The following is a 22,192-nucleotide window of genomic DNA, read 5'->3' as shown; positions in this document are numbered from 1 at the left end:
CATGGGAGGTACCTAAATATGGAAACAAATACCATACACGTAGCAGGAACTCACTGATAATAATACAATGACAGGGGATTTTAACACCCTACTCACTTTATGGCACAATGTCCAATCATCTACTCAGAAAATCAACAGGGGAACAATAGCCTGACACACTGGACCACAGGGACTCAACAGATATAGTCTGAACATTTTCTCTAAAGCAAAACTACACATTCCTTTCAAGTCACATGGGACATTCTCCAGAACAGATTATATCATGGGCCACAAATCAGCCTCAACAGGTACAACGGTACAAGAAGGTGAATCACACCCGTACATTTTTTAACACGACGCATGAAACACGAAGTCGACAGTAAGAAAAAAATTTGGACAGACCAAAAATACATGGAGATTATGAACATCCTACTAGAGAATGAATGGAGCAACCAGGAAATTAAAGAGGAAATTTAAAACAAATGAAAATGAAAACATGTTTCTTCAAAACTCTGGGAATTGGAGCAAAGGCAGTCCAAAGAGGGAAGTACATAGCAATACAGGCCTATCTCAGGAAACAAGAAGTGTTTAATACACAACCTAACCTTAACATAATGAGCAGGAAAAGGAATTGGAAACAAAGCCTAAAGCCTACAGAAGAAGGGAAAAATAAAGATGAGAGCAGAAATAAAAAATACAGAAATGAAAAAAAAAACAGTAGAATGGATAGAAAATAAGAGTGGTTCAAAAATTAACAGGACCTGAGCCAGGGGCTCATGGCACACATTGGAAATCGAGGTGAACAGCGGGGGCATGGACGCCCCTGGTTCACCCCCTGACTAAATAAATAAAAAAATAATAAAATGGATCAAGCCCTAGCCAGCTTATGAGAGAAAAGAAAAGACCTAAATTAAATAAAATCACAAATGAGAGAAGAGTGATACAATCAACAGCAGAAAAATAAGACAATCATAGGGGAATACTATGAAAGATTATTGCTAACAAATAGGGAGACCTGGAATAAATGGACAAATCCCTAGAAATGTGCAAACAAGCAAAACTGATATGGAAAAAATAGAAAATGTGAAACAGACCATAACTAGCAAAGGAATTGAATCAGAAAGGCACCTGGGTGCCTCAGTGGTTGGAAATATGCTTTGGCTCAGGTCATGATCCCGGGGTCCTGGAATCAGTCCCACATCAGGCTCCCCATGGAGCCTCATTTTCCCTGTACTATAGACATGCATCTCTGTGCTCCTCATGAATACATAAATAAAATCTTTAAAAAAAGAAAAAAGATAAAAAGATGAGAAAGGACACCAAATAAAATCACATATGAGAAAAGAGAATATAACCACCAAACACAGAGAAAATAAAACAATTTAAGAGAATATGATGAATAAATAAATGCCAGCAACCTAGAACCTGGAAGAAAAATAAGATAATCCTAGAAATATATAAACAGAGCAAAAATGAAAAATGAAGAAGAAACTAAGAAATTGAACAACAGTTAACCAGCAAAGAAATTGAATCAGCAATCAGGGTTCTCCCAACAGGAGACGCTTAGATAATTAGTAACAGAATGGACAAGCCCAAACCCTAACTCACACCCTAACCCCTAAACCCTAACTGCAAACCTAAGCCCAACCCTAACTCTAACCATAACCCTAACCCCAACTCCTAACCTCTGCCCAATCCCTAGAGCCTAAACCCTAACCCTACAGTAAATCCTGTCCCTTACCCTAACCACCATCTACTCTAACTACTAACCATTTACCCTTATGCCTCACCTACCTCTAATCTGTAACCATAAGCATAATCACTAACACCTAACATATAACCTAAGGCTAACCACCAACTGCCTCCCCTCCCCTAACCTTACCATTCATTCTACCCTTTCACTTACCCTGTGGTTCTGAGGACGTCCCTTCTGATGTAGACGTGGCCCCCAACGGCTCCTCCAGAGTCCTCCAGGGGGTCCAAGCGAGCCGGGCTCCTGTGAGTGTGGACATGGCCCACGTGTTCCTGAGTCATAGTCAGCGGGTCGAGAGGACGCCGGGTCTCCTTTCACTGTGGACTATTTCTCATATCCTCTGGAAACCTCACAGCAGGTCCTCAGGAAACCGGGGGCTCCTGTCAGCATGGACATGGCCGCACGTCCCCCAGAAAACTCACCGCAGGTCCTGAGGGGGCTGTGGGCTCCTAGTCAGCATAGACGGCAGCCCCATATATCCTGAAGCCATAGTGCTGGTCCTGAGGAGACGGGGTTCCTGTCAGGGTTGACGTGGCCCCTCCTTTTCCTCAAGCCTCACCATAAGACCTGAGGAGGCTGGGGCTTCCTGTCAGCATGGATGTGGCCCATAATCTTCCCAAACCTTCACAGTGGGTTCTGAGGAGGCTGGAGACTCCTGTCAGTGTGGATGCGGCCCCACATTTTTCTTAGGCCTCACCACAGGCCCTGACAAGGCTGGGGTCTTCTGTCCATACATGGACGCATCCCCATATTTCCCAGTCTACACCGGGGTCCTGAGGAAGTCAGGGTCTGTCTGTCCATGTGGCCCCAAGTCCTCGGAAGCATCACCGAGGGTTCTGAGGAGGCCGGGTCCGTAACATGAATGATGCCCCCCGCTTCCAGAAGCCTCAACTTATGTCCTGAGGGGCCTGGGAGCTCCTGTCAGAGGGACGTGGCACCACATCTTCTGAAGCCTCCCCCAGAGTCCTGAGGCTGCTCAGTAGTTCCTGTCATGTGGATGCAGGCTCACAATTTACTGAAACCTCCGGGTCCTGAGTGGCTAAGGGCTCCTGTCAGTGTGGATGTGACTCACATCTTCCTGAAGACTCCCCGCGGGTCCTGAGGCGGCCCAGGGCTCCTGTCAGGGTGGATGCAGGCCCACATCTTCCTAAAGCCTCACCGCGGGTCCCTGAGGAGACTGGGGCTCCTGTCAGCATGAACGCGACCAATTTCCCCCTGAAGACTTCCCGAGGGTCCTGTGGATGGCTTCAGCTCATCTCGTAGATGCGTCCCCACATCCCCCTCAGGCCTCCCCAGCATAGGCTGGCTCCTGTTAGTGCAGGCAGAGGAGGCCTACTGCACATGCGCGCACCCATGGAGGGGCCTGGGCTCGGGCGCCCCCTGCAGGACACTCAGGCGCTGCAGGAGGCTGTGCAGGAGGCAGCGTGTGCTCCATGGGCCCCACCTGCCTCCTTTCAGGCTCCACCTGGGGCCTGTTAGCTTCGGAAACATCTCACTGAAAAGGAGCCCAACACCCTGGCTTCCCCAAAATACTTAAGGACAAGGAATTGGAGCCACAGACGCGAAATGAAATGTGGACCAGACACTTTTACCACGTCCTGCAAATCTCACTCAGCTCTCTTCCACTGTGGGCGGGACCGCATGTTGGTGCAGCTGCCCTGGAAACAGTGTGGAGGCCCCTCAGGAAGTTAAAATAGAGCCACCCTGCGACCAGCAGGTGAACGGCCTGGAGATCACTCCGAAGATACAGATGCAGTAAGACGTGGGACAAACTGCACCCCAATGTCCACAGCAGCCGGGGTCACAGTAGCCACACCTGTGGAGGAGCCTCGGTGCCCTGTGGCAGATGATGGATAAAGAGGATGGGAGATAGATGATGGTCATAGAGAGAGGAATGGAACTCAGCTATCAAAGAGAAGGAAATCTTGCCATTTGCAATGATGTGGATAGAACTAAAGGGATCATGTTAAGTGAAGTAAGTCACTCGGGAAAGAGAATGACCTGTGTGGTGTCATTCATAGGTGGAATTAAAGAAGGCAAACAGATGAACTACTGTGAAGGGAAGGAAAGACAAATAAGATCAAAACAGATGCAGGAAATACATACTCTTAACTGATATGAAACTGAACTGAGGGTCGCTGGAGGGGTGGGGCATAACAGGGGAAATAGGAAAGTGCTGCAATCTCACTCTGTCCTACTTCTCAAATACTGATTGCTGTCCGGGGTTATTTGTTGAGGAGGATGGATGTTATGGTTTTTTTTTTTTCCTATTTCTAAGTTCTGCCACCATGATTTTGATAGAATGACATTGAAACTGAGGGTGGCTTCAGGAACTGTGGACATTTTCACAAGATGAGGCTCCCACCCCACGAGCCCAGGAAGGCCTCCCAGAGCCTGGTATGGCTCAGTGTACAAGTCTTGTGCTCCTTTGGTTCAGTCTCATTATTTCTCCTTGATGCTCCTGAGAAGGCCTTCACGTCCTTCCTTTCCTTCCTGAGTGCTCATTGTCGGGACACAGCAAGGCTACTCTGCTCTGTAGGGTCAGTTTGTGTCCCGTGACTTTCCTGAACTCACTCCTTAGTTCTAACAGGTTTTGGTGGAGACTCTCGTGTTTCCTGTTTCTACTTCCGCATCTTCAGCATATAGGGACAGTGTGACGTCCCCCTTCCAGGTGTGGAACCTTTTATTTTTACAGCTTAATGTCCTAGAAAGCCCCACAATTGAATCAAAACTGAGCCCAGGCCAAGGGCAGGAAGCCCCTATTAGAATGAGAACAGAGCTCAATGCGCTTGAATGCCCCATATCAAAATGTAAACAGAATTTGAGGAATTGCTCCAGCCCTTCTGGAGGTCCCTGAGACCAGCCCTTAAAACTAAGCTAAAACCCACCTCAGGGTACAAGTCCCTGCTCCGCTCTGTCGGGTATACTTGGACACAAGCTCGAGGTGGTAAATAAACCCTCGTGTGTTTGCATCAGTGTCAGCTTCTCGGAGGTTTCTCGGATTCGCAATCTTGGGCACAACAGTCTGAGATAAAAAAAGAAAACCAAAAGAAGCTCGGATGCAGGTAGTGATCGCAGGATTCTGAGAGAAGCGGCGGAGACCCGGGGGCTTGGGGGCTCTTCTGTGGAGGCCCCTGCAGATTGGGGGTAGGATGCTCAGCCCCAGAGCCAGAGGACCCAGAGACCCCACCCGTATCCCGCCCATCTGGGCCGGGTCTGAGGGAGCAGCACAGCGCCACCCGCTGGGGGCCAGACGCGCTGACGCCCACCCCGCCTCTGACCCCGCAGATGCATCTCCCAGGCAGATGTGCACCTGACAATCAGCGCCATGGCCAATCCCCAGACCCTGCACAGACCACTCGCTGCCACCAAGGTGTCGGACCACAGAGGCTGCAGAGCTTCAGCTCTGCTTGGAAAGTAGGGTCTAGCTTCCTTTGTACTTTGTGCTTTATTTTCATTTATTTTCTTTGATTCTTTTTTATTAATTGCCTTATTTAATTTTTATGTATGTACCTTATATATTTCTTATTTTTAGATTCATGGTACTTTAATTGTGTTTCTTATTTTGGGATTTAGAATCTTTTAACAACCAGGCAAAAATAATCTGGTAGTTTTTTGGGGGAGGGCAGTTGTTATTGTTTTTCTTGGTTTTTCTTTTTCTTCCTTCTTTCTTTTCTGGAAAAAACTAATGAGATGGAGAAATTCACCTCCATAAAATAATATGAGGTAGTACTCACAGCCAGGAAGTCCATCAATACAAATATATGATGTCTAACTACAGTTTAAAACAATGACTATAAAGATAGCATCTGGGCTGGAAAAAGAGCACAGAAGAAAACTAGAGAATCCTTTACTGTAGAAATAAAAGAAGTAAAATCTAGTCAGGCCAATGTTAAAAATGCTATAACTGAGATGCAGTACTAAGTGGAAGCATTAAAAACAAGGAAGGTCATGGACCACAAAGGCAGATTTCGGAACTCAGCCACTTATTAAAACAATAACATTCATATCATGGGAGACTCCCAAGATGAAGACAGAGGAAAGGTGGGCTTGCTCAGCCATTAGAAATGACAAATAACCACCATTTCCTTCAACGTGGATGGAACTGGAAGGTATTATGCTGAGTGAAGTAAGTCAATCAGAGAAAGACAAATATTGTATGTTCTCATTCACTTGGGGAATATAGATAATAGTGAAAGGGAATATAAGGGAAGGGAGAAGAAATGTGTGGGAAATATCAGAAAGGGAGACAGAACATAAAGACTCCTAACTCTGGGAAAAGAACTAGGGGTGATGTAAGGGGAGGAGGGCGGGGGTGGGGGTGAATGTGCTCCTCCTCCCCGGTTTTCCCGCAGGAAATGAAGGAGGAGGCCCTGGTCTCCTCCAGGGACATCACGCAGGTGGACCTGGACGTCAACAGGATGTTCAGCAGTCACATCATATTTTGGGACTACTACGGGGTAGGGTGAGGTTGAGGGGCCAGGGGGGATCAGGACCCAGGGGAGGACCAGGGGATTCTGGGTAGGGAAATCGTGGCTTCTGAGGCAGGGGGCAAAACAGCAGCCAACAACACACCGCTCCATGGTAGGGTGTTGGGGATGACCTCTATGCCCACACCCCCGGGGCCTCGGGGATGAGGAGGCAACTAGGATGGGGCCTCCAGGGCTTGCCATGGGAGCTGAACCCCAAAGGGGAGAGGGACTGCCCCCTGAGAAGCAGGGGATGGGTGGGGGATGTGAGGGGCATGAACCAGACCTGGGGGCCAGGCGGCATGGCCATGGCTGGAGCAGGACACACATCGATCCCATGAGGGTCGGACGGGTCAGAGTGACACCCACTCTCAGTGCTTTATATATTTCTAAATTCTATGCATTTGATTTGAGACAATTTGCAATTTGAAAACACACATAGTATGATGAACCTCAGATAATGCCCCCGGTCCTGCCAGGGCCCTGCACTGTCCACACCCAGCCCCAGGGGCAGGAGTCACAGCAAACCCCAGACTGGAGTCTCCTTAAAGTGTAGACGTCTCCTTTTCCATCTTAGAGGAAGGGGATGCCCTGTGTCCGCAGGCTCCCCACGACATCCCCCTCATTCCCCACTCCCACTCCATCCCCCTACATCATCATCCCCAATGGCATCCCACCTACACCATCCCCCTCAAACCCACACAGCCCCACACAACCCCAACCACACTATACCCCAACACCATCCGCCCTACACCATCCACCACACTCCACCACCATCATACCCCTGCCCCCACACTTTCCACCGCCACAACATTGGCCCCCAGCAAGGACCCGGTACAGGTGTCCCCTGTGGGACAAGCTCAGCCTCCCTGGGGTTCTCTGGATACCCTGCTCCCATCAGAAGCCCAGGTGTCCCATAGAGTACCCAGGGGTTGCAAGGAGGAGGGAAGACAGGGAGCCCCCGACAGGGTGTGTGCAGGTGAGTGGTGCAGAGGACGCACTGTGCCCTGTCTACGCCCACTGTCCCTCCTGGAAGGCGGCTTACACTGCACAGGACACCAGCCCCTAACCCAGGGGGATTTGGGCTGGCCTGGCCCCGGGCTCTGTGAGGGCGGGGGTGATTTGAGCCCCCGCCCCAGTCCCAACAAAAAGACTAATGGGATCCAGCCCCCCATGGCCCTGTCCAACCCTGGATTCTGGCCCCACGCTGAGCGAGCCCTCTCACAGCTGGATGTGGCCTCCTGGACCCTGGGCGTGCCCCACAGATCCAGGTCGCTGACCTAGGGCAGCCCTGGGGATCCCAGGACACCCAAGGTTGGGGAGGGCAGAGGTGGGCCGGTGGGACCCACCCACACCCACACTAGGAGGCAGGCTCCTGCAGGTGCTGGGGCCCCAGGGGCCCCGTGGCTGGGGTCCAGCTGCCCTGCGGGGACCCAGCTAGGAACCCATGAGCTGCAGGTCAAGGTCAGCTCTGTTGTCCTCAGAACCATCTCTCAGGCTGAAACCTCAGGACACACGCCCCCACCCGAGGTCCACACATGCTCCCAGGTGGGGGACTCCAGCATTCGCACCCTACCCATGTGATTATTGCCCTCCCCTAAAGGACAGACATTCCCTCCACAGGGGAAGGCACACACCCTCCACTCTGAGCCCATTTGCTGTAGAGTGTCAATAAAGTGTTGTGATGCGAAAATGGACAGACGGACCGTTTCTGTGTCTCCCAGAACTCTGTGCACGGGGCGTGGATAGATCCACAGAGAGGAGGAGGGGACACCACCCAGTCCCCAAACAGCCCCTGCAGGGTCACCGCAAGGCACACACAGCTGACGTCCCCACGTGCCATCCAGGGGTGGCCAGACGCCAGGGTCAGGACTCCACAAACTATACTGTGACTCAGCCTGTGCCCAACAGGCCAGGAGGGCTTAGGACAGAGTGACGGCCACGGAGCCTCAGGTCAGCAGGGTCTCTGTAAAGCGACCTGGGAGGTCTCTGCTCCCTCTGTCAAGGGGGCCGGGGCTGGCTGGTTTCTGGGGTACCTTCTCCCCTCCCCGTATCTCTGTGCCTGGGGAACAGCGGGCCTATGGTGCTGTCAGCGTGACCCTGGATGGGATGTCAGGACAGCAGGCCCTTGTGTTGTGCCCAAGATTGCAAATCCAAGAAACCATCGTTGAGCCTTCACTGATGCAAAATCCCGAGGATTTCTTTACAAGCTGGAGCTTGAGTCCAAGTGCCCCCAACACAGCGGAGCAGGGATTTGGACCCTGAGACTAAGAGGCGTAGCAGCTTTAAAGGGGCCAGTGGCCCATGGGATACACAGAAAGTTGCACAGTCGTGTCGGTCCACACGCAGGTGGCCGATTGAATTACACCTTACCCTATAGGATCCACTTGACCTGGCCTATTTCTTTGGTGAGAATCGGCGTGCAGTTTTGGCAGGCACAAAGCAGGGTTACATTGTTATGAGCCGATTTCTGATTAGGGTGTGCCCAGCAGCATGACTGGGTTGGGGCAGCGCCTTAAGACATAAGCAGGTTATGTGGGGGTCATAGGGGAGGTGGAGGGTGTAGCACAAAATGGAATCAGTCCTGCTCTGCTTGTCCAGGGGTAGGGGATTTTTGTTAAATTTCCTGGGTCCCACACTTGCAGCTCATGCACCTGGGCCACCCTCACCAGGTGGACTCAGTGTGCACACCTTGTGGTGCTGGATCTCTCACACCAGCGTGTAGAGGGCACCCTCCTCGCCCTAGTGAGTAGGGGCTGGGTGAGCATGGGGCTCGGCATGAAGGCCAGGCAGCACAGGGGACCGAGGAACCCCAGCCCCATCACCACCCCTACTCCCACACACAGGCTGCACCATGGCTCCCCGTAATGGGCACCTGGCGCCTCTGGAGATCCCCCCAGGGCGGCCCCGAGGTCCCGCTCCCTGCTGGAGAGGCATCGGGGAGAAGAGAAGCAGCTGGCGCTCAGCGGGACCCACTGCCTGACATAGGAATGTGGCCGAGCCAGACCTTCCAGCTCAGCTGACCTTCCAGCGGAAAGTCACTGCACGAGCCAGCCCCGGGTCGGCCAGGAGAGTCCAGCTAGCTGCCCAGCGCCAGCTCCAGAAATGATGTTCTGCCAACCATTTCGGTGTTTGGGTGACCCAGCCAGAGGATCCAATAGCTGCACGTGATAGCTGCATGTGATAGACACACACACACCCCGAAACCAACAAAAGTCGGAATCCCCCAGTGTTGTCAAACAGCCGTCGAATGGTTACATACACGACGCTATGGTCCCCAGTAGGATACATGGAAGACGCTATAAATCACGACTGCAGAGGTGCTGGAGGCACGGAGATGTGCCTGCTGGGTTCCAACAAGGAGAGCAGAGGGCTAGGAAGCATACTTCAATGGGGGGGCCCCTCTTAGGAAAGGACACCAGGTCCCTGTGAATGCTACGGATTGTGAAATCTTTCCTCCTCTCCTTCAGCTTCTGGATTTCCTCCTCCTTTCTTCTTCCTAATTCTAGTTTACCCTCCACCCTGCATCCAAAACAATGACCAAAGAGGCTTCTTTATGATATCCGATCCTAAAAGGATGCTGAGCTCTGGCTACAGGGTTCAGAAACGATCATTTTCTAGGTGTATGCTGATCCCCCGAACTCGTGCCTTCATGGCTCTTCTCTCCCTACAGAACGAGGGGAACCACAGGTCTTACAATGAAAGACGCCCACTTCCACTCGGGCGGGACTGTCCCTTGTGGAGGACGTCATCTGGGCCAAGTAGTCCAAATGGGGTGATCAAGAATAGGTCGCAGGTGAGACATAAGCAAGCACTTACCTTTGATATCATGCTTTATTTGTTCATCCATTTATTATTTGTTAAATATTTTAATTTTATGTCCTGTCTATACCCAACACGGTGTTCAAACTCATAACCCTGAGTTCAAGATACCCCAACCAGGCCAGCCAGGCACCCCAGTGCCATGTTTCATAACTCTTTGCTTCCTTGCCTATCTCTGCATCGAACTGGAACATTGAGTCCTTGACGGGGAGCTTTAGTAACCTCCGAATCCTAGAATGTTCTCACTGTATCCCAATCCTAGATTGACATTTACCATTGAATAGCACTTTAAATAAATAGTCAGTAAGATAACTACTACAGAAAAGGAAATTATCAAATTTTCACGTATGTGGTCCCTGCTCCCTGGGCTCCCAGGGAAGCTATGGTTTCTTTAACATTGATCAAGGTCCAAATGACTCCACCACACCTCAAAGCGTGGGCTCAGTTTCTGCCCTGACACATGCAACACCCCTGCTTCAATTAACATGTATCAATCAATCAAAGGGAGCCTAACTGGCTCAGTGTGGTTCGTAAGAACATGGGACTCTTGTTCTTGGGGTAGCATGTTCAAGCCCAATGTTGGCTGTAGAGATTACAGAAAAATAAAATCTTAAAAATATCAATAAGTTTATCTTGGGGAGACATACAAGGGCAGGGATCCAGCTGATGGTTCTACGCACAATATTATGCAGCAGAGCACAAAATGTGAACTTTCAGATGTCTCCTAGAGTGGGGGACACACCAGCCTTAAGGTGTTCAGGTGGAGAAGTCAGGGGCAGTCCCTGGAGCGACAGGGTGGGCTCAGGATCCACAGGTCCCAAGGATGGTGGCACCAACTGTTCCCAGGCACAGGAGTGGGAATACGGCTGGGAGCAGTGGGACTCGGGCCAGCTCTCTGCCCTGTGTGGCCATAAGCTGCAAACCCCTGTGCAGTCACGGGGCCACGTTCCTGGGACAGGCCAGCAAAGGCCAGGAGTGGGAGGACACCCTCCCGGGCAGGAAGAGCACAGGTCTCCACCAGGGCAGCCCCTAAAATTTGGAGTTTTAAACTTCAGTAACTTGTCTGTGTGGAGGCTGACAAAATTGAGGCGGTTCCACTTTAAGTTCACTGTTAGCACAAGTACTGCCATCCCAGGCCCCTGTGAATAAGAGCTAAAATTTACATTACTTCAGTTACAGGAAAAGGAAAAAAAACAGCTTACAGCTTAAGGTCCCAGAAAGCCCCATATTAGAATGAGAACAGAGCTCAATGCCCTTGAAGGCCCCATATCAAAATGTAAACAGAACTTGAGGAATTGCTCCAGCCCTTCTGGAGGTCTCCGAGACCAGCCCTTAAAACTAAGCTAAAACCCACTTCGGGGTCCAAGTCCATGCTCCGCTGTGTCAGGTGTACTTGGACGCAAGCTCGAGTTTGGAAATCAACCATCGTGTGTTTGCATCGGTGTCGGCTCCTCAGTGGTTTCTCGGATTTGCAATCTTGGGCACAATACCTCCATGTCCCCTCCCCACCTGGGCTGACCACCTGTCCCCTCCCCCACAGGCTGACCCTCAGTCTCCTCCCCGCCAACAACAGCTTGGAACAGGCCCTCACACAGGTCCCATGGGCTCGGTGGGTACTCCCGCCATCCCCGGCCTCCCAGGGCAAGGCAGGAGGTTTCGGCAGACCCACTCCCATGGTGTCCCCAGGGCTCCCTGCCCAGCATGGCAGCTCGTGACAGGTCAGGGTCTGTGTCCCTGATGCGGGCTCCTGCTCCCCGGTTTTCCCACAGGAAATGAAGGAGGAGGCCCTGGTCTCATCCAGGGACATCACGCAGATAGACCTGGACATCAACAGGACGTTCGGCAGCCACACTATGTTTTGGGCCTGCTAGGGGGTCGGGTGAGACTGCTGGGCCAGGGGGCTTAGGGGCCCCAGGGGAGGCCTGGGGGCTTCTGGGTAGGGAAAACGGGGCTTCTGAAGCCGGGGGGAGCAACAGCAGGCAACAACACACCGCTCCATGGTAGGGTGATGGGGATGACCCACATGCCCCCAACCCCGGGGCCTCTGGGATGAGGATGCCAATTGGATGGGGCCTCCAGTGGTTTCCATGGGAGCTGAACCCCAAAGGGGAGAGGGATGGCGCCCTGAGAAGCAGGGGATGGGGTGGGGGACGTGGGGGGCAGGAACCAGACCTGGGGGCCAGGCGGCATGGCCGCGGCTGGAGCAGGAAACACATCAATCCCATGAGGGTCGGACGGGTCAGAGTGACACCCACTCTCGGTGCTTTATATATTTCTAAATTCTATGCATTTCATTTGAGACAATTTGCAATTTGAAAACATACATAGTATGATGACCCCCAGATAATGACCCCGGTCCAGCCAGGGCTCTGCACTTACCACACGGCGCCACAGGGGCAGGTGTCACAGCAAACCCCAGACTGGGGTCGCCTTTAACTGTAGACGTCTCCTTGTGCATCTTAGAGGAAGGGGATGCCCTGTGTCCGCAGGCCCCCCACGCCATCCTTCTCATTCCCCACCCCCACATCATCCCCCTACATCATCATCCCCAATGGCATTCCACATAACACCATCCCCCTCACAGCCACACAGCCCCACACAATCCTAACCCACACTACACCCCAACACCATCCCCCCTACACCATCCCACACACTCCACCACCATCATGCCCCTGGTCCCACACCATCTACCCCACACCATCGGCCACCAGCAAACCCGGTACAGGTGCCCCCTGTGGGACATGCTCAGCCTCCCTGGGATTCTCTGGATACCCTGCTCCATCAGAAGACCGGGTGTCCAATAGAGCACACAGGGGTTGCAGGGAGGAGGGAAGGCACGGAGTCCCCAACAGAGTGGGTGCAGGTGGGTGGTGCAAAGGACCCACTGTGCCCTGCCTCTGCCCACTCCCCCTCCTGGAGGGTGACACACCCTGCACAGGACAACAGCCCCTAACCCAGTGGGACCTGGGCTGCCCTGGCACCAGGATCTGTGGGGGCTGGGTTGATTTGGGCCCCGCCCAGGCCCAACACAAAGACTAATGGGTTCCAGCTCCCCATGGCCCTGGGCAGCCCTGGATTCTGGCCCACGCTGAGCGAGCCCTCTCACAGCTGGATGTGGCCTCCTGGCCCTGGGCGTGACCCACAGATCCAGGTCGCTGACCTAGGGCAGCCCTGAAGATCCTGGTACACCCCAGGGTGGGGAGAGCAGAGGTACACCGGTGGGCCCCACCGGCACCCACACCAGGAGGCAAGCTCCTCCAGATACTGGGGCCCCAGGGGGCCTGAGGCCGGGGTCCAGCTGCCCTGTGGGAACCCAGGGCAGGAGCCCATGAGCTGCAGGTCCAGTTCAGCTCTGCTGTCCTCAGAACCCTCTCTCTGGCTGAAAACTCAGGACACACGCCCCCACACGGAGTTCACACATGCTCCCAGGTGGGGGACTCCAGCACTTGACCCTCAACCCATGTGATTCTTGTCCTCCCGTAAAGGACAGAAAGGTCTCCCTCCCCAGGTGAAAGTGCGCACCCACGGCTCTGAGCCCATTTACTGTAGATAGTCAATAAAGTGTTGTGCACAGCCAGCCCTTTTCTGTGTCTCCCAGAACTCTGTGCACGGGGCGTCGAGAGACCCACAGAGAGGAGGAGGGGGCATCACCCAGGCCCCAAACAGCCCCTGCAGGGGCACCACAAGGCACACACAGCTGATGTCCCCGCGTGCCTTCCAGGGGCGGCCAGTCGCCAGGGTCAGGACCCCAAGACTATACTGGGACTCAGCCTGTGCCCCATGGGCCAGAATGGGCTAGGACAGAGTGACAGCCAGGGAACTTCAGGTCACCAGGGTCTGTGCAAAGCGACCTGGGAGGTCTGTGCTCCCTCTGTCCAGGAGGCCGGGGCTGGCCCGGTTCCGGGGCACATACTACCCTCCCCGCATCCCCATGCCAGTGTGCCTGGGGCACAGAGGGCCTGTGGGGCGCTCAGCGTGGCCCTGGAAGGGATGTCAGGACAGCAGACCCTTGTGTTGTGCCCAAGACTGCGAATCTGAGAAACCACCAAGAAGCCGACACCAGTGGAAACTCCCGAGGGTTTCTCTACAAGCTGGAGCTTGGGTCCAAGTGCACCTGACACAGCGGAGCAGGGACTTGGACCCCGAGACCAAGAGGCATAGCAGCTTTATAGGGTCAGTGGACCGTGGGATATGCAGAAATTTGCAGTCATGTCGGTCCACACGCAGGTGGCTGATTGAATTACAACTTACCCTATAGTATCCACTTGAGCTGGCCTATTACTTTGGTCAGAATCGGTGCGCAGTTTTGGGGGACACAAAGTAGGGTTACATTGTTATGAGCCAATTTCCGATTAGGGTGTGCCCAGCAGCTTGACTTGGGTGGGGCAGCGCCTTAAGCCATAAGCTGCTCATGTGGGGGTCATAGGGAAGGTGGCGGGTGTAGCACAAAATGGAATCAGTCCTGCTCTGCTTGTCCAGGGGTAGGGGATTTTGTTAAATTTCCTGTGTCCCAACTTGCAGCTCGCGCACCTGGGCAACGCTCACCAGGCAGATTCAGCGTGCACACCTTGAGGTGCTGGATCTATCACAGCAGCGTGTGGAGGACACCCTCCTCGCCCTAGTGAGTAGGGGCTGGGTGAGCATGGGGCTCGGCCTGAAAGCCAGGCAGCACAGGGGACTGAGGAACCCCAGCCCCGTCCCCACCCCGACCTCCACACACAGGCAGCCTCAGGGCCCCCGCCATGGGCACCCGGCTCCTCAGGAGCTCCCCCCAGGGCGGCCCCGAGGACTGACTCCCTTCTGGAGAGGCATCGGGGAGAAGAGAAGCAGCCGGCGCTCGGCAAGACCCACTGCCGGACATGGGAATGTGGCCGAGCAGACCTTCCAACTCAGCTGACCCTCTGGCTGAAATTCACTACAGGAGCGAGCCCCGGGTCAGCCAGGAGAGCCCAGCTAGCCACCCAGCATCAGCACCACAAATGATGTTTTACCAACCATTTCGGCATTTGGGTTACCCAGCCAGAGGATCCGATAGCTGCACGTGATAGCTTCATGTGATACACACACACACCCCACAACCAACAAAAGTCAGAATCCCCCCAATGTTGTCAAACAGCAGCTGGATGGTTACATACACGACGCCGTGTTTCCCAAAAGGATACCTGGAAGACGCTATAAACCATGACTGCAGAGGTGCTGGAGGCACGGAGATGTGCCTGCTGTGTTCCAAAAAGGAGCACAGAGGGGCAGGAAGCATCCTACGGAGGGGGTGCCCCTCCTAGGAAAGGACACCAGGTCCCTGTGAAGGCTACGGATGGTGAAATCTTTCCTCCTCTCTTTCAGCTTCTGCTTTTCCTACTAAATGCCATTTTCTTCAATCATAATAACAAAAATTTATTTTATGTTTTTAAATTTCTTTTTATTGGAGTCCAATTTGTATGAATTCTTTCTTCAGCAAGGGTGTCATTCAGGATAGAGAGAAAGATTTTCCCAGAAAGGCAAAGTATAAAGGAGTTCATGACCGCTAAACCAGTCCAGTAAGGAATGTTAAGAGGGACTCTTCTAGTGGGGGAGAAAAAGAGACCAAAAGCAACAAAGACTAGAAAGGCCCAGAGAACGTCACCAGAAACACCAACTCTACCGGTAACACAAAGGCACAAAGTTCATATCTTTGAATAATCACTCTGAATGCTGATACTAAATGCTCCAATCAAAAGATATAGGGTATCAGAGTGCCTTAAAAAACAGGATCCGCGATGCCTGGGTGGCTCAGGGGTTGAGCCTCTGCCTTTGACTCAGGGTGTGATCCCAGAGTCTGGGATCGAGTCCCATATTGGGCTGCTGGTGGGGAGCCTGCTTCTCTCTTGGCCTAATTTTCTGCCCCCCCCCATCTCTCTCTCTCATGCTCTCAAAAATAAAATTGTTATTAAAAAAACAAGGTCCGTCGGTATGCTGCCTACTAGATGCTCACCTTAGACCTATAGACAACAGCAGATTGAAAGTCAGGGGATGGAAAATCATCTATCACGCTAATGGTTATGAAAAGAAAGCTAGAGGACCAATACTTATATTAGACAAACTAGATTTGAAACCAAACCCTGGGGTTCCCCTGGAGGCTCAGTGGTTGAGCATCTGCCTTCGGCTCAAGGTGTGTTCCTGGGATCCCAGGATTGAGTCCCACATCGGCATCCATTTGGGGAACCTCTCTCCCTCTGCCTATGTTTCTGCCTCTGCTTCTCTGTGTATCTCTCATGAATAAATAAATAAAATATTCAATCTCAAAAAAGAAAGAACAAATACTGTAAGAAGTGATGAAGAAGGGCATTATTTCATAGTTAAAAAGACTATCAGGATCAAACAACTAAATATTTATGCTGCCAACATGGGAGTACCTAAATATGGAAACCAAATACCAATAAACGTACAGGAACTCACTGATAATAATACAATGACAGGGGATTTTAACACCTACTCACTTATGGCAATTGTCCAATCATCTATGCAGAAAATCAACAGGGGAACAATAGCCTTGACACACTGGACCACAGGGACTCAACAGATATAGTCTGAACATTTCTTCCTAAAGCAAAATACACATTCCTTTCAAGTGCACATGGGACATTCTCCAGAACAGATCATATCATGGGCCACAAATCAGCCCTCAACAGGTACAACAGGTACAAGAAGGTTGATATCACACCCTGTACATTTTTAACACGACGCTATGAAACACGAAGTCGACAGTAAGAAAAAAATTTGGACAGACCAAAAATACATGGAGATTATGAACATCATACTAGAGAATGAATGGAGCAACCAGGAAATTAAAGAGGAAATTTAAAACAAATGAAAATGAAAACATGTTTCTTCAAACCTCTGGGATGTAGCAAAGGCAGTCCAAAGAGGGAAGTACATAGCAATACAGGCCTATCTCAGGAAACAAGAAGTGTCTAATACACAACCTAACCTTACACCTAAATGAGCAGGAAAAGGAATTGGAAACAAAGCCTAAAGCCTACAGAAGAAGGGAAAAAATAAAGATGAGAGCAGAAATAAACAATACAGAAATAAAAAAAAAACAGTAGAATGGAATAACGAAACTAAGAGCTGGTTCTTCAAAATAATAAAAAAGGAATCCCTGGGTGGCGCAGCTGTTTGGCGCCTGCCTTTGGTCCAGGGCGCGATCCTGGAGATCCGGGATCGAATCCCACGTCGGGCTCCCGGTGCATGGAGCCTGCTTCTCCCTCTGCCTGTGTCTCTGCCTCTCTCTCTCTCTCTCTCTGTGACTATCATAAATAAAAAAAATAATTAATAAAATGGATCAAGCCCTAGCCAGCCTTATGACGAGAAAAGAGAAAAGACCTAAATAAATAAAATCACAAATGAGAGAAGAGTGATCACAATCAACAGCAGAAAAATAAGACAATCATAAGGGAATACTATGAAAGATTATATGCTAACAAATAGGGAGACCTGGAAGAAATGGACAAATCCCTAGAAATGTGCAAACAAGCAAAACTGATATAGGAAAAAATAGAAAATGTGAACAGACCCATAACTAGCAAAGGAATTGAATCAGAAAGGCACCTGGGTGCCTCAGTGGTTGAACATATGCTTTGGCTCAGGTCATGATCCCGGGGTCCTCGGGAATCAAGTCCCACATCAGGCTCCCCGCATGGAGCCTCATTTTCCCTGTGCCTATAGACCTATGCATCTCTGTGTCTCTCATGAATACATAAATAAAATCTTTAAAAAAGAAAAAAGATAAAAAGATGAGAAAGGACCCAAATAAAATCACATCTGAGAAAAGAGAAATAACCACCAACACTAGAGAAATACAAACAATTATAAGAGAATATGATGAAAAATTATATGCCAGCAACCTAGAACCTGGAAGAAATAGATAAATTCCTAGAAATATATAACATAGCAAAAATGAAAAATGAAGAAATAAGAAATTTGAACAGACAGTTAACCAGCAAAGAAATTGAATCAGCAATCAGGGTTCTCCCAACAGGAGACGCTTAGATCAATAGAACAGAATGGAAAGCCAAAACAAGATACAAACATGTATCTATGACCCATAATGGACAACAAGGCAGGAAGGAATATCCAATGGCACAAAGACAGTCTCTTCAACAAACCCTAACCCTGATCCCAGGATAAGAACAAATGGTGTTGGGAAAACCAGGCAGCCAAATGCAGAAGAATGAAACTGGACCACTTTCTTACACCATATATATAAAAAATAAATTCAAAATGAATGAAAGACCTAAATGTGAGACCTGAAAGCATAAAAAGAAGAAAAGATAGGCAGCAACGTCTTTGACATTGGCCATTGGATCTTCTTTGTAGATATGCCTCTGAGGTGAGGGAAACAAAAGCAAACATCCTATTGGGACTTCATCAAATTGAAAAGTTTCTGCAAAGTGAAGGAAACAACCAAAGCTAAAAGGCAACATACAGGAGGAGGGGCAAGATGGCGGAAGAGTAGGGTCCCCAAGTCACCTGTCCCCACCAAATTACCTAGATAACATTCACAACATCCTGAAAATCTAGGAATTCGGCCTGGGATTTAAACAGAGAACAGATCAAATGCTACAGTGAGAAAAGTTCACGCTTCTATCAAGGTAGGAAGATGGGAAAAAGAAATAAAGAAACAAAAGGCATCGAAGGGGGAGGGGCCCCACGAGGAGCCAGGCTAAGGCCAGGCCAAGTGCCCCCTGGTCAGGAGAGCTCTGTCCCAGAGAAGCAGGATCTGCACCAATCTTCCTGGGCGGAATGGCGTTTGCAGGGATTCAGAGCAGGACCCCAGGAGGGCGGCGATACCCACGGGCTCCCTGGGACACTAACAGACACCTGCACTCCCAGGAGAGTGCACCAAGCTCCCTAAGGGCTGCAGGGCACATGCACTGACTTGGGAGCAGCTCAGAGGGGCTCGGGCAGGGCTCTGCGTGGAGGGGGTTGCATGCCCCGGGAGCAGCTTGGCGGCGGTGCCTCTGGCAGAAGAAGGGGCTCCGTGCAGAGGGGGCTGCGCGGCTCCGGGAGCAACTCGGAGGTGCTCAGGCAGCGGCTCCCTGAGGGGGCTGCATGACCAGGAGCAGCTCAGAGGGGCTAGGCGGCAGCTCTGGGGAGAGATGGCTGGGCGGCCAGGAGAGCGAATCCAACAGCACAGGCCCCAGAGCACAGGGCGCCAGGACACAGCCCAGGATTTGGCCTCCCCTGGGACAGGCAGAGGCCCGGATGGCCCAGGACAACAAGGATGCTCCTGCCCAGAGCTGAGCAGATCAGCGGCCCCACCCCAGAGCCTCCAGGCCCTGCAGATGGACTGCTCTGGAGTTACTGTGGGTGCTGAATACAGGTTTCCAGAGCTGGCCACTGCCACTGGGGTTGTTCCTCCTAGGGCCTCACAGGGTAAACTACCCTCACTGAGCCCTGCACCAGGCAGGGGACAGAGCAGCTCCCCCAAGTGCTAACACCTGAAAATCAGCACAACAGGCCCCTCCCCTAGAAGACCAGCTAGACGGACAAGTTCCAGGGGAAGTCAAGGGACGTTAAGTATACAGAATCAGAATATACTCCCCCATGTTTTTTTTTATTTCTGATTGCTTCCCCCACCCTTTTTCTCCCCTTTCTTTCTATTTCTTTCTCTTATTATTCCCTTTTTTCTTCTTTCTTCCTTTATTCTTTTTTCTTTTTCTCTTTTCTTTCCTTCTTTCTCTCCTCTCTTTTTCTCCTTTTCCCAATACAATTTGTTTTTAGCCACTCTGCACTGAGCAAAATGACTAGAAGGAAAACCTCACCTCAAAAGAAAGAATCAGAAACAGTCCTCTCTCCCACAGAGTTTCAAAATCTGATTTACAATTCAATGTCAGAAAGCCAATTCAGAAGCACGATTATACAGCTACTGGTGGTTCTAGAAAAAAGCATAAAGGACTCAAAAGACTTCATGGCTGCAGAATTTAGATCCAATCAGGCCGAAATTAAAAATCAATTGAATGAGATGCAATCCAAACTAGAAGTCCTAACGATGAGGGTTAACGAGGTGGAAGAACGAGTGAGTGATATAGAAGACAAGTTTATGGCAAAGAGAGAAACTGAGGTAAAAAGAGACAGACAATTAAAAGACAAGGAAGACAGATTAAGGGAAATAAACGACAGCCTGAAGAAGAAAAACCTACATGTAATTAGGGTTCCCGAGGGCACCAAAATGGACAGAGGACCAGAATAAGTATTTGAACAAATCCTAGCTGAAAACTTTCCTAATCTGGGAAGGGAAACAGGCATTCATATCCAGGAAATAGAGAGATCCCCCCCTAAAATCAATAAAAACCATCAACACCTCGACATTTAATAGTGAAGCTTGCAAATTCCAAAGATAAAGAGAAGATCCTTAAAGCAGCAAGAAACAAGAAATCCCTGACCTTTATGGGGAGGAGCATTAGGGTAACAGCAGACGTCTCTACAGCGACCTGGCAGGCCAGAAAGGGCTGGCAGGATATATTCAGGGTCCTCAATGAGACGACCATGCAACCAAGAATACTTTATCCAGCAAGGCTCTCATTCAAAATGGAAGGAGAGATAAAGAGCTTCCAAGACAGGCAGGAACTGAAAGAATATGTGACCTCCAAACCAGCTCTGCAAGAAATTTTAAGGGGTACTCTTAAAATTCCCCTTTAAGAAGAAGTTCAGTGGAACAATCCACAAAAACAAGGGCTGAATAGATATCATGATGACACTAAACTCATATCTGTCGATTAGTAACTCTGAATGTGAACGGGCTTAATGACCGCATCAAAAGGCGCAGGGTTTCAGACTGGATAAAAAAGCAGGACCCATCTATTTGCTGTCTACAAGAGACTCATTTTAGACAGAAGGACACCTACAATCTGAAAATAATGGGTTGGAGAACCATTTACCATTTAAAAGGTCCTCATAGGAAAGCAGGGGTAGCCATCCTTATATCAGGTAAACTAAAATTTACCCCGAAGACTGTAGTGAGAGATGAAGACGGACACTAAATCATACTTAAAGGATCTATCCAACAAGAGGACTTAACAATCCTCAATATATATGCCCCGAATGTGGGAGCTGCCAAATATTTAAACCAATTAATAATGAAAGTGAAGAAATACTTAGATAATTATTATCTTATACTTGGTGACTTCAATCTAGGTCTTTCTACCCTCGATAGGTCTTCTAAGCACAACATCACCAAAGAAACGAGAGCTTTAAATGATACACTGGAGCAAATAAATTTCACAGATATCTACAGAACTTTACATCCAAACTGAACTGAATACACATTCTTCTCAAGTGCACATGGAACTTTCTCCAGAATAGACCATATACTGGGTCACAAATCGCGTCTGAACCGATATCAAAAGATTCAGATCGTCCCCTGCATATTCTCAGACCATAATGCCTTAAAATTAGAACTAAATCACAACAAGAAGTTTGGAAGGACTTCAAACACGTGGAGGTTAAGGACCATCGTGCTAAAAGATGAAAGGGTCAACCAGGAAATTGAGGAAGAATTCAAAAGATTCATGGAAACTAATGAGAATGAAGACACAAACGTTCAAAATCTTTGGCATGCAGCAAAAGCAGTCCTAAGGGGGAAATACATCACAATAGAAGCATCCATTCAAAAACTGGAAAGAACTCAAATACAAAAGCTAACCTTACTCATAAAGGAGCTAGAGAAAAAAAAAAGCAGCTAGATCCTACACCCAACAGTATAAGAGAGTTAATTAAAATTCGAGCAGACCTCAAGGAAATCGAGACCAGAAGAAATGTGGAACAGATCAACAAAACCAGAAGTTGGTTCTTTGAAAGAATTAATAACATACATAAACCATTAGCCAGTCTTATTAAAAAGAATAGAGAGAAGACTCAAATTAATAAAATCATGAACGAGAAAGGAGAGATCACTACCAACACCAAGGAAATACAATCGATTCTAAAAACATATTATGAACAGCTATACGGAAATAAATTAGGCAATCTAGAAGAAATGGACGCATTCCTGGAAAGCCACAAACTACCAAAACTGGAACAGGAAGACATAGAAAACCTAAACAGGCCAATACCCAGGGAGGAAATTGAAGCAGTCATCAAAAACTTCCCAAGTCAGAAAAGTCCAGGGCCAGATGGCTTCCCAGGGGAA

The sequence above is a fragment of the Canis lupus genome, unplaced genomic scaffold (assembly GCF_011100685.1).
Source record: "Canis lupus familiaris isolate Mischka breed German Shepherd unplaced genomic scaffold, alternate assembly UU_Cfam_GSD_1.0 chrUn_S1539H1726, whole genome shotgun sequence".
NCBI lineage: Eukaryota > Metazoa > Chordata > Mammalia > Carnivora > Canidae > Canis > Canis lupus.
Note: the sequence above shows the minus strand (reverse complement) of the source record.